This window comes from Castor canadensis, chromosome 14 (genome assembly GCF_047511655.1).
Source record: "Castor canadensis chromosome 14, mCasCan1.hap1v2, whole genome shotgun sequence".
Lineage (NCBI taxonomy): Eukaryota > Metazoa > Chordata > Mammalia > Rodentia > Castoridae > Castor > Castor canadensis.
In genome coordinates, this window is record NC_133399.1 from 71,511,801 (window position 1) to 71,524,148 (window position 12,348).

At 34.7% G+C, this 12,348-nt stretch overlaps 1 protein-coding gene and 1 long non-coding RNA gene across 22 annotated transcripts in view; one reads left to right on the forward strand and one right to left on the reverse strand.

Moving 5' to 3' along the window:
• Positions 1 to 3,938, reverse strand: part of Msr1 (macrophage scavenger receptor 1) — a 77,119-nt gene extending 73,181 nt beyond the window's left edge. The window contains exon 1 of one of the 3 annotated variants that reach the window (XM_020167486.2): positions 3,731 to 3,938. The gene's annotated coding sequence lies outside the window, so the exon portion shown is untranslated. The remainder of the gene's footprint in view (positions 1 to 3,730) is intronic. The other 2 variants (XM_074054734.1, XM_020167487.2) reach the window with 2 other exon arrangements.
• The window catches only part of LOC141416890 (uncharacterized), a 609,433-nt gene that overhangs the window by 204,098 nt on the left and 392,987 nt on the right, over positions 1 to 12,348 (forward strand). The gene's annotated exons all lie outside the window — the stretch shown is intronic.

The following is a 12,348-nucleotide window of genomic DNA, read 5'->3' on the forward strand; positions in this document are numbered from 1 at the left end:
CTTATATAACAATAATAATATAACAATAAATCATATTAATTCATCAATTAAAATAAACATGCTATAATACTGTTAGCTGTTAACTAATAATAGGAGAAAATAGGTATGGGGCTTATAGGAACTCTGTATAATAAATTTAAAACTATTCTAATAATAAAGTAATTTTTTTTTAAAAAAGTTCCATCACTTAACATGTTGGAACTTTCTTATTTGTCTTGTTTGTTGTCTGTCTTTCTCACCCAAATTAAATCCATGATATGGAGTTTATTTCTTTAGTTCAGTCACCAGAGATTTTCTGATACTTAGAAAGTGCTCATTACTTACCTAAAATATCATTTAAAACATTATACAGACAGGGGCTGGGGATGTAGTTCAGTGGTAGAGCATTTGCTTAGCATGTGCAAGGAACTGGGTTCAATCCCAGCACAACAAAAATCCCAGCACAACAAAACAAAAAATTAAAAAGAAAATTACAGAGAGAAATGAAAGCCAAACCATTTTGCAAGATGACTGGATTTCATATCTTGGTTTACACTTCAAGAAAAGATCATATTTCACTAATGTGGAAGTTAATTCTTTAATTAATTAAATTAGTTAATTTAAATTAATTCTTTAATTCCTCTGTTATACATTGGAAAATAAATGTTTTACTCTGAATTACATATAGCTAGTAAACTGAAACAAAAGAATGTCACCCTTAATGTTTCCACTTTGTCTTGAAGGCACTTATTATTAGAATTACCAGATTGTTTCAGATCTACTCTGATTGTTATAACTTTTTAAATAGTGTTAGAACACATACACATGTGGGTCCTTGTTAGCAGGCAGTGACAATTCATGCTATTAAGTATGAATTTAAATATAATTCCCAAGTTAAGATTAAAAAATAAATTCAACAATGCTAGTTTTCCCACCAAATGTCAATGTACTGATACAGGATTGTGAAATCTTTAAAGCTTGTATAATCTATTAAAAGTGTGTTCTCATGAGAAGTGAAACACTTCTCTGCAATATCAGCTTTTATGACATGGGTAAAAAGTTTAAGGAAGCAACAACAGGAAAATCATTATGAAATAATTTTGAGGCTAACCTGCTTGGAACCATACCCTTTATTTTCTTCTGTTTTTGTTATAGAATATTGTAGCAATTAAAGATGAGGTAAAATACAATTTCTGTCACCCCATCAATGTAATATAAGAAAAATACCTTCATTTTTCAAAGGTTACTTGAGGTTTTTGCACATATGTATCCTTGTTATGAAGTTGAAGTCATAGGCATTTGGTAAAAAGCATTTGCCATGAAATCATCTCAGTATTTTTATACCTCAAATGACTTTTTTTCAAATTTAAAATAATGAGCTATGTAATAATTCATAAAATACATGTGTCTTCTTTATATAGTCATCTTCCTAGAATGAAATTCTTTCTTTTTAACTTTCTCCTTCTTTTTTTTTGGAGGGTAACATTTTACTAAGATAAATAATGATGTCACAGATATCCTGATAATTTAGTCTTATTCTTTTGAAATGTTCCTTTAGGATAATTTACCATGTATTGAACTACCAAACAAAGAAGAAAAATACTTTGAACATCTTAGTATCTACTGACTGAGCACTATTAAAAAGATAGTACAAATTTATAAATACTACAGTCATATATGAGTATAGAAAGTTTAAATCAAATTTACCACCTTTGGATAATGCTGTTTATTGTAGAGCCATTCAGATTTTGATAAGCATTAAATGATACTTTACAGAGACTTTTATTTTCTTTTTAAATTATTGGTGTAGAAGGGTATTTCCTTGTAATTATTTTTATTTTGCTTCTTGGGTTATTGTCTATTCATATTCATTGCTTGTACATATCCAGAGAAGTTGTCTTATCTCTGTGTAAAAGAATAAGCACTTTTTGTGTGGAATATATTTATTATTCCACATAAATAATAATAATATATTTATTATTTATGCATCATATTTGATGCATATTCATTCTTCTAAGAGTGTTCCCTATTTAGGTTTGTTACTATGCACAATTTCATCTTAAGGTGTCAATTTCATATTAAGATTTGTGCAAAATAGTTACCTTATAATCTACATTATAATTAAAAAATAAAAACCTTGACTATAATATTTAAATACATATATATGTATACATATGTGTATATATATATACACATATATATATGTGTATATATATATATATATACATAGTGTATATATATATATACATATACATATACATATACATATATGTATGTATAGCCATCAACCAAGCCCTTTTTTGCATTGATTATTTTTCAGGTAGGGTTTCACATTTTTTTCCTTGGGGCTAACATCAAATCACCATCCTTCTACTTCTGACCCCTGAGTACCTGGGATTGCTGACCAATCTCTGCCTCCCAAGTAGTTGGAACTTATTTTTTTTTAATTAATAAATTTGTGGAACCAACAACTCTTTACTTAAGGAATAGGTCTATATAAAGGATCATGGTAAGAAATGGAAACTTCCATTTGTGCTTGATGCCAGCAATATTCTTGGCTAGCAGGAAAGAAAGAGAGGCATTTTTTGATGCTGAAATCTAAAAATGGTTGTGCCATTACCTGGCTATGTGACCTTAGTCAAATGTTTTGACTTCTTTGGATTACAGTTTCTTTATTTGTATAAAATATGATCATAATATCAAGCTAAAGAGTTATTATGAGGATTAAAATAAATTTTATAAGTTGCCTGATACAAAGAATTCCCATTATTTAAAATTTTCATATGGACTTTCCATATTTTATCCTAATCACAGTTCCATGAGATATGTACTAGTATTTTCTCCATTTTATGGCATAAGAAACCAAGACCTAAAAGATTTCGGTAATTAGCCAATGTTACACAGCTGAGAGTGACAGTGTTGAGATTTGAAACCACACTGGCATGATGCTTCCATAATATTAGCTCTTAACTACTATAAAAAAATTTTTCTTAAGCACCATTTTCACATGGCTGAGGACAATTCCAACCCCATTCCATGCTGTGTCATCTTACCATTCCTCAAGATGAACCTAACATCTAAAATCTCCATGAGGATATTTTGATAGCCTTTTTTCCATGTGAAGTAATTTTGGCCTCTCCCATAATCCCACAGTAATCTATAGAATTTTTATGCTACTTAGTGTGTTCAAATTACATTATGGCTATTTGGGTATATATGCTTTAGATCATGAACTCCTTGAACACAGAAACTGCATTTTATTCTTTTATCCCTTCCCCATATCTAGTTCAATGAAAATTATACAGTAGATAGCCAGTCAATATTCACTGTATGAGCAAGTAAAGAAAATAAAGTCATTAAGTTAAAGTCAAAAGTGTCATGTGAAGAGAAAGGAATGGAAAATAACTAAAATTTATTAAATGATACTTTGATTAAAGTCAATATTTTAAACAAAACATGCATAATTACATGACAAAAGTTGCTTGCTAATTCTTACCACAAAGTAAGGTATTTCATGAGTGTTTATGCACGCACAATCATTTCTTCACTTACAGAAACCTTAGCAAAAATCTCTTATCATTCAAAACAACAAAACCAAATTATTAGTGATAGAATATTCTACTAGAAATCATTGATTATATATACTATAATATTTCTGTCTCACACCCAAAGACAGTCCCTCACACTCACACAGAGAAGATACATAGACAATAGACACAACTTTAGAAAACAATTAAATAAACCTTTTTACCGTTGATTGTAAAGAAGGCAGCAGTGATTTTTCCACTTCCCTCTCTTTACAATTGAAACTCCAAATCTTTATCTGGTAGTATTTCAGCATCTGGGGCATGAAGAAAGGAAATGACAAAATTGTATGTTGAAAATCTTTCCTTAGCACTGTGTTTCAATAGCACTCTCATGGATGCACATGTTTGCAAAATCTAAATTTGTCAGATAACTCATTCCTCCTCCCATGTTAGACATTAAAATAGATAAAGAGAAGTGAAAAGGAAAAGAAACAGAGCTATGGAACAAGGCATGTAGTTAACAGCACATGGATCTTTCCCTTATGGTAAGTTTTATTTACCTTCTGCAGCAGTCACTAATTTCCAGTATCTCCTCTTTCATACTATATGACATGAAAACAAGATTTCATATTTGGTTTTCTTTTCTTTGTCCTTTTTCCTACATACTTTATAGGAAAGAATAAGACACAAAACACATGAGGAAAGGATATGATACCTAATAAGTGAAATTAGTAAGCTAAAAATGTTCATTTCTGCTCTTTCTATACTAACGTTAGCATAATCTACTTTTGAACACCTTACATTTTATTGTGTTGTTGTTTGTTTCTCCAAAAGAATGTAGGACAAAAAAGGTCTCAGAGGCAAGAAAATTCTCTTACTTCTTCCCTCTGTCAGTTGCATACATTTTGTCTGAAGTTCAAGTATGAAAAACATTCAACAGGACATGAATGAGCTAAATTTTACAACTCATATTTCTAAGAGAAAGTGATTTTTTTTTATATTCCATAGGAACTTGGTACTCTAAACAAGAGTGGTCATACCCCCTAACAAAAGATGGGCACAATTGGCAAGCCTCTCATAAGACAGTATGCCCAGTAAAAAGAATTCAAGAACAATGCACAGTTTTTGAGGGATACAAGGTAACAGTATTACTTTTAAGATAACCACTAAAAGGCTAATAAACAGAGGTGTAGCTCAGTGGGCTAATAGACAGAGGTGTAGCTCAGTGGTAGAGCATTTGCCAGCATTACATTGGCAAGGGGCAATGAGTTCAATCACCAACTCCAAAAAATCAAAATTAAAAGGCTACTAGTAATAGGAGCACTAAAGCAGATCATAAAATTTCTACCTATGCAACTTTGGGCAACATATAGAATCACAAGTTTATCTAGGCTGGACTAGCACGAAGGCTATAAGCTATTTCTTAGCCACAGTGGTTTATGTTTATCACGAAATTCTTGGTGAAGGGGAACTGGAAACTAACACCAAACCTCAGTGGATTTCCTTTATAATTATCTGTATATTCATCCCACTTTAGAACAGGGGAATCTACAAAATCTGCAGTTTAAGAATCCCTTCTTATATTGTTAAATTTGGATACACACGTCAACACCAGTGGATTGAAAAAGTCAGACTGGAAGACTTACAAGATAAGACACCAATTTTCCTAAATTCTATTCTAATGGGTGGCCTGTATTTCTACTGTGTATTTTTATGTATATGGCTGTACTTCCACAATGCTAACCACTTCCCTACTTGATTGCTTCCACATCTAATAGTTGAATTAGAAGATCCCTCAACCTCTCTTAAATATGTACTATTTTTATAGTACATATAGTGCATATAGTTATGTTTGTATGATTATTACATAATGTATTATACTATATATTATCTTTTAGTGTGTATGTAAAGCACCTTACCAATAAACCTGGTAGAAAAAGTTCAAGCCTAGGACTAATTAAAAGAACAGAGGGCATGTCTAAGGAGTTGGGACTTTATTGTTTGATTTAATTTCACAGCAATTTTGCCAGATTATCCTGATTAAGAAACTGAGGCTTAGAAATATACTTAAGTAAATGTTTCAAAATCACAGAGCTGAGTCATCTGAGCCCTGATGAAATTCCAACTTGTGCTGATTTCAAAACCTGGCAAAATATTTTTTTTCTTGACTTGGAGTCAGTATATGTGCTATGAGGGGGTCTAAATTCTCCACCCAAAATGTTATATGAAAATAAACCACAATTATAAGCACATCAGGTCATCTGATGGTCACCCTGCCACTGGTCACTGCAGTGGGATAGTTCCTAATCACTTCACTTCTGTTGCTTTTGGATTTAGGTGTCTAAAGTGAGGGCTATATAAGATTTTTTCTTGGTGTTCAAATAAAAGCTCACCGTCAAATAGAGAGAAATAGATTGAAAGAATTGGGTTGAATGCCCTAAGGCTCATTCTGGTAGCAATACACTGAACTCAAAGGAAGATTTACATATACCTAAAACAAAGAAATAAGATAGGACTTATGTATGTGATAAATTTTCAGAAATAATATTTTCTATATATTGAATTCAAAGCAATAATGAGATGATTTGAATGCAGGTTTTAATAATGTTCCAATAGACACATATGTCCATGTGAATATAATTATCGAAATATACCTCAGCAAGATTCATATTGAAAAACTGCATCATGGCAAAGCTTGCTGTTTGGCTATGAGTAGAAAAATCTGATATTATTATAGCTGGACTTCTAGGCCAGAGACCCAATTGCAAGGATTCCAATATTCAGGTCCGGCCACTTGCTCCAATATAGCAGATAAAAAGATAAAGTATGGTGAAGGGCAGAGAAAGCAGATTTATTACATAGCATGAGCGGGCCACTTTAAAGGCAAAGTGTGCACTTTAGCTCATCTTCAGGGTGCAGACATGAACTTTGGGTTAAATAGAGGAAGAACTGGAGCAGGGGCAAGTGTTATGCATAATTATTAAACAGTTTCAGGCAGGTGTGTTCTGGTGATCAGAAGTGTGGTACAGCTTATCATCACCTCAGGGTTAGCCAAATAGGCACTGGTCATGATAAGAAAGTCATTGGTAGTTGGGTCATAGCTTTGACTCTTATCATAAGATGTCATTGATCAGTCCTGTCCTTTTTAGAACCTGTAGTGTCTGCAACACAAATATAGGAGAGAATGACTCAGAACAAAGACAGATACAAAAAGAAGGCTTATCCAGTATAGAAGCCACTAGAGGTACTAAATAGTAGGATCACTTAAACTGTGGAAGGCTAAGTATGTTCCAGAATAACAGGGAGAGACTCCTGGCAGCTTCAGTCTTAGGGTCTCCCAAACATTCGTGGGCTTTACTTTCAGGAATCCCACCAGGTCCTCAGAGTATAGAGATAAGAAATATTGCCTAGTGCCATTGGCAGAGAAAGGGGAGCAGTAATCATTTAAAATATAGAAGAGGTTTATCTTACCTAGGAAGCTGAAGGGCACTTCCTCAACTTTAGTTCCTTCTAGCCTCTAAAAAGCTAAGAAATACTTAGGAAGGTAACAATCCTGGGATAAGGACCACTAAAAATTCAGGATTTAATTCTAAAATTATGATCAATTTCTCGTCAACCATGGCTCATCATCCCATCCACAGAGCTCCAGGATAACACCAGAGGATTGCAACTGAGAAAGTTGCTAAAGTCTTTTTAAAGGGAGGTTTGTAGAGAAATCCATAGAGGTAATAAAAACAAGGACACTAAAGGAAATTTTAGTCTCTAATAGCAGTATCTACGGCAAATAATAACCTTCTGGCTACATAAATATAATACTTCACACTCCAAGGCAAGTAATTATATCCCTGAGCTGACAGATCACACCCTCCTTGGGCCAGCAGGGAAGTACAATGATTATTTACAACATGCTAGTGACTAATTTCCTTGCAAGCTCAACTGCCTATCAGAAGCAAAATTCACCATTTCCTCATGATCATATCTTACTGAAAAGACTCGGAAATGTAAGGAAGAAAGTGAATGTGAACCCACTTTTAAGAGCTATTTTAAAAACAAGAGTGCACATTTCACTGAATTTAAAGAAGTGTAGCTTCAGAGTTGTAATGAAGGATCTGTGCAGCTTAAATAAGTTTAAGAGTTGTGAAAGTGTCAAATAACTTAAGTCTGAGCAAAATGCATCCAGAAAATTCTTACCGAGAAGTCTTTGGAATCTTTATGGGATGTCATTTTAGGGGCTCAGAAAGAGAATAGGACTCACATTATCACCAAGTGGATTTTAGAATGTGGATGTCATTTATTTTGTAACAACTTCATATGCTCCATATCCTTTTATTCTCACAGAAGCATCTATCTAGTTTGAAATGAGAAAATCTAAAGTCTCTTCAATACACTCTCTAGGGTCTTGTGGCCAGTGACTTGAATGTTCTAGGAAGTTCTTTCTACCAAGCCACATGAGTCACTTAGACTTCAGGAGCATACATAATGGCATATTTTAGACATCATCTCCATTTTTCCCCATAAGACCTCTGGTATCTACTGCTTATAAGTTTTAGGAGTGCCTCCAAAGCTGAAATTGTTCCTTTGTTCTTTGATCTTCCTACAAGCAATAGAAAAGTCTCTTTCTCCTTTGTCTCCCAAGTCTCTTGAGAGCACACTCATTGGCAAATTCTAACCAGGAATCACAGAGATCATGGTGAGGTATACTCCAAGCATACTCCATTCAAACCCTCATAAAAGTTCGGCCTGGCTTTCAGCAGTCCAAGGCCATACCCTTTGGACAACCCAGTCGCCTTCTGAGTTTCTGTCTAGAAAGCCCAGGGCTTTCAGCAGAGTTTACTTTTTATCCTGGTTCACACCTGACAATAAGTCCCTGACCTTTCCTTCTCAGGACACATATTATTAAGGGTTTACAATTTTGACTCTTTTTATCTGTCCCTTTGAGTAGGTATATACACATTTACATATACATACACATACACTTACATATTCATATACATATACATCTCCTACAACTCAGAAGTATCTTTCTCAAGGGCCTGAAAGCTTTCTTCTGGTCTCTGTGGGAGGGTATGGTTTTTCTCACCTATTACTGCACATCTAATCACCACCTTTCACTCCCCTTTGTTTTCTCCAGGAGGCTGATTTATTGCTCAGAGTCAAACAATGTCATTTTTTTAAATTGTGGCATTTACAAAGGTTCTTATAATATATCAAATATATCATTCTTGAATTCATACCCTCCACCATTCTCCTTTATCCCCTCCGTCCCCCATTCAAGAAATAGTTTCAAAAGGTTTTTTTTCTTTTACATCCATGTGTGCACAGTATTTGTCCCATATTCACCCTCTTACACCCTTCCCCCACCTCCTCCCACACACACCCCCACCCTTGCTGGTATCAACTCTCCCAGGCAGGACCTGTTCTTCCCTCCTATTTTCTGATTTTGCAAAAGATAGCTACACAGGGAGTTTCCTTCTGGCTCTTCCATGTATATATGTATTATAGCCTGACTTGGTTCATCTCCTCTATTTTTCTTCTTTCTACTTGAGTCCCTTTCATATATTTTTTCAACAGATTTTAAAATGCTATATTCATTCTTGTATAGAGAGTACATCAACCATATTCACCTTAACTTCCTTCTTTTACCCTCTACCTCTCATGTGTGACCTTCCTGTGGTGTGTCTTGTTTTTCATAATGTTGCTACATTTGTAAAAGGTCTATATTCTGTATATGAGAGAAAACATGCAGCTTTCAGCCTTCTGAATCTGGCTAACTTCACTTAAGATGATGTTATCCAGGTCCATCCATTTACCTGCAAACAACAAAATTTCATTCTTTTTTGTGGTTGAATAAAATTCCATAGTATATAAATACCACATTTTCTTAACCCATTCATCAGTAGTGGAGCATATTGGCTGTTCCCACAGCATAGCTATTGTGAATAATGCTGCAATAAACCTGAGTGTTATAGGTGCCTTTATTGTAGCCTGACTTACATTCCTTTAGGTATATTCCTAAGTGTGGAATTGCTGGATCTTATGGCAGTTCTATGTTTAGTTTTTTGAGGAGCCTCCATGTATAGTGGTTATACTAATTTACATTCCCACCAGCAGTGTTCTTTTTCTCCATATCCCCACCAACATTTGTTGTTGTTTGTATTCTTGATGGTAGCCATTCTAACAGGAGTGATGTGGAATCATAACTTGGTTTTGGTTTGAATTTCCTTCACAGCCAGGGATGTTGAACATTTCTTCATGTGTTTTTTAGCCATCTGGACTTCTTCTTTTGAGAAGGCTCTGCTCTTTCCATTTGCTCATTTCTTTATTGGATCATTAAATTTTGGAGAATTTAGATTTTGAGTTCCCTGTATAGTCTGGTTATCAAACCCTTGTAAGACATATAGCTGACAAAGATTTTCTCCCGTTGTGTGGGCAGCCTCTTCAATTTAGAGACCATTTCCTTTGTTATGCAGAAGCTTTTTAATTTCATGTAGTCCCATTTGTCATTCCTTCTCTTAGTTGCTGAGTCATTTGAGTTCTATTGAGGAAGTCATTGCCTATGCCTATTAATTCCAGTGTATTCCCTGTTGCACTAGCTTCAAAGTTTCGGGTCTTATATTGAGATCCTTAATCCACTTTGAATTGATACTTGTACAGTGTGACAAGCATGGATCTAGTTTCAATTTTCTGCATACAGATAAACCAGTTTTCCCAGCAGCATTTGTTTAATAGGTTATCTCTTCTCCAGCGAATGTTTTTGGTGTTTTTGTTAAAAATCATGTGGGCAGAGCTGTGTGGATTGCCATCTGTGTTTTCTATTCTGATCCACTGGTCTTCATATCTGTTTTTGTGCCAGTACTATGCCGTTTTATTGCTATGGCTCCATAGTTTAGTCAAACAGCATCTCAATCTCTAGCTACTATGGAGGTTTTGCAAAACTGCTGCCTAGCAGATTTGTGGGGCAAAGAAGAGTTAAACTACCACATTAATAATTTAAAAGTGAGGTAAACATTTATAGTCTAGGAATGTTGGGTGGCCTCTTAAAAATTATTTGTCCTATATTAACAGAAAATTTCTGGGACTGTTGAGCAGAATTATGTCAGTATTGGGAGATTTACAACATCTTTGTTCCAGAACTGTGCTATTTCAAAATTTCACCACTTCTTGAGTGATGGCCATTTTGAGGAACACCTCCAGAAAGTTGCTAATAGAACTCATAGCGTGTTGAAAAATGCCCTGCAGTAAAAATATCCACATCCTAATTCTCAGAACAATGTTACATTACAGGGCAACAGGCAAACTGAGGTTGCATGTGGGATTATGGCTACATTGCTTTTACTCAGACAACATTAACATATAGAAATCATTCTGGATTATCTGAGCAAGTTCAATGCAATCACAAAGATTTTCAAAAGTCTAAGAGGGAGAAATAAAAAGAGAGTCCAAGAAAATGGTGTGATGAAGATAGAACAACCAAAGAGATGCTGCTGTTTGTTTTGATTGATGGAGAACGAAGGCCACTTGCCAAAGAAAGTAAGTGGTCTCTAGAAGTTGAAAAATGCTAGGAAATAAGTCTTCCCCTCTAATATCCAGAAAGTTATGCAGTCATGCTGACAACTTGACTTTTTTGCCCATTTTGAACATCTAACCTACAGAATTATAAGATAAAACATTTGTGTTCTTTTAAACCATTAAGTTTGTATTAATTTGCCATAACAGTAGAAAATTAATACAGGATTGTATTAATTTGCTTGGGTGTCAAAACAGACTGGGTGGCTTTAAAAAGTTTATTTCACAGTTCCAGAGGCTGGAAGTCCAAGATCAAGGTGTCAGCAGGTTTGAATTCTCTTGAGGACTCTTTCCTTGGTTTACAAACAGTTGGTCTCTTTCTGCCCCTTTACATGGTTTCACACTCTACACATTAGTGTACTTGGTGTTTTGTGTATGTGTGTGTGCCCACATTTCCTCTTCTTATAAGGATGTTGCTGGTTTTGTTGGTATGTGGGTATGATGGCATTTTAATAATGTTCACCCTTTGGGTACAGTGTATAAAGGGCCTGGAGTCTTATTAGCCAATGGGGTGAGGTTACTAGGTGATGTGAAATTGGGTGAGGCCTTCCCCTTGTGATCATGCATTGGCACCCCGGGTGTGGGAAGTCATATGCCTGAACTTTTGATCTTCTTTGTCCTTCCCAGTTTAGCTATGGCAGTGGAGGTTCACAGAGGGATCATTAAGCACTCAAGGTACATGCACACCTTTATATGAAGATTATTTTCCATAAGGAGGATATAGGGTCACCATTTTTGGGGAGAGCAATACTGGGGTTTGAACTCATCGCTTCATACTTGCTAGGCAATTGCTCTACCACTTGAGTCACTCCACCAGCCCTTACTGTCATCATCTTAATCCTTGGTTTTAATCTGTATGCCATCTACAGTTTTATGATTCTACCTCCTTGAAAGAAAATGGAATATTGCAGCCTGGGATATTTTCTCATTCCTATTTATTCATTCAACAAGGTCACTAGTCAAATTAGATTCAGGCCTGACCTAATGACCTTATTTTGGTATAATTGCCTCTTTAAAGGTCTTATCTCCATGTATAAGCTATATGGTGATATGGTAATAGTAACAATTTATGCACTAAAGAATATATACACTTGTGGTATTAATATATACAAGCATGTCAATATATGGAGATTCTAGGGGTAGTACTTTAGCATAGAATTTAAGAAAGGCACAATTCATGCATAACAAGGACTATATCATAAGTCTTACTTGAAGGCATCTCTACAGGCTACTACAGCAATATTGCTACAGCAATATAATGAAGTGATTTACTTTG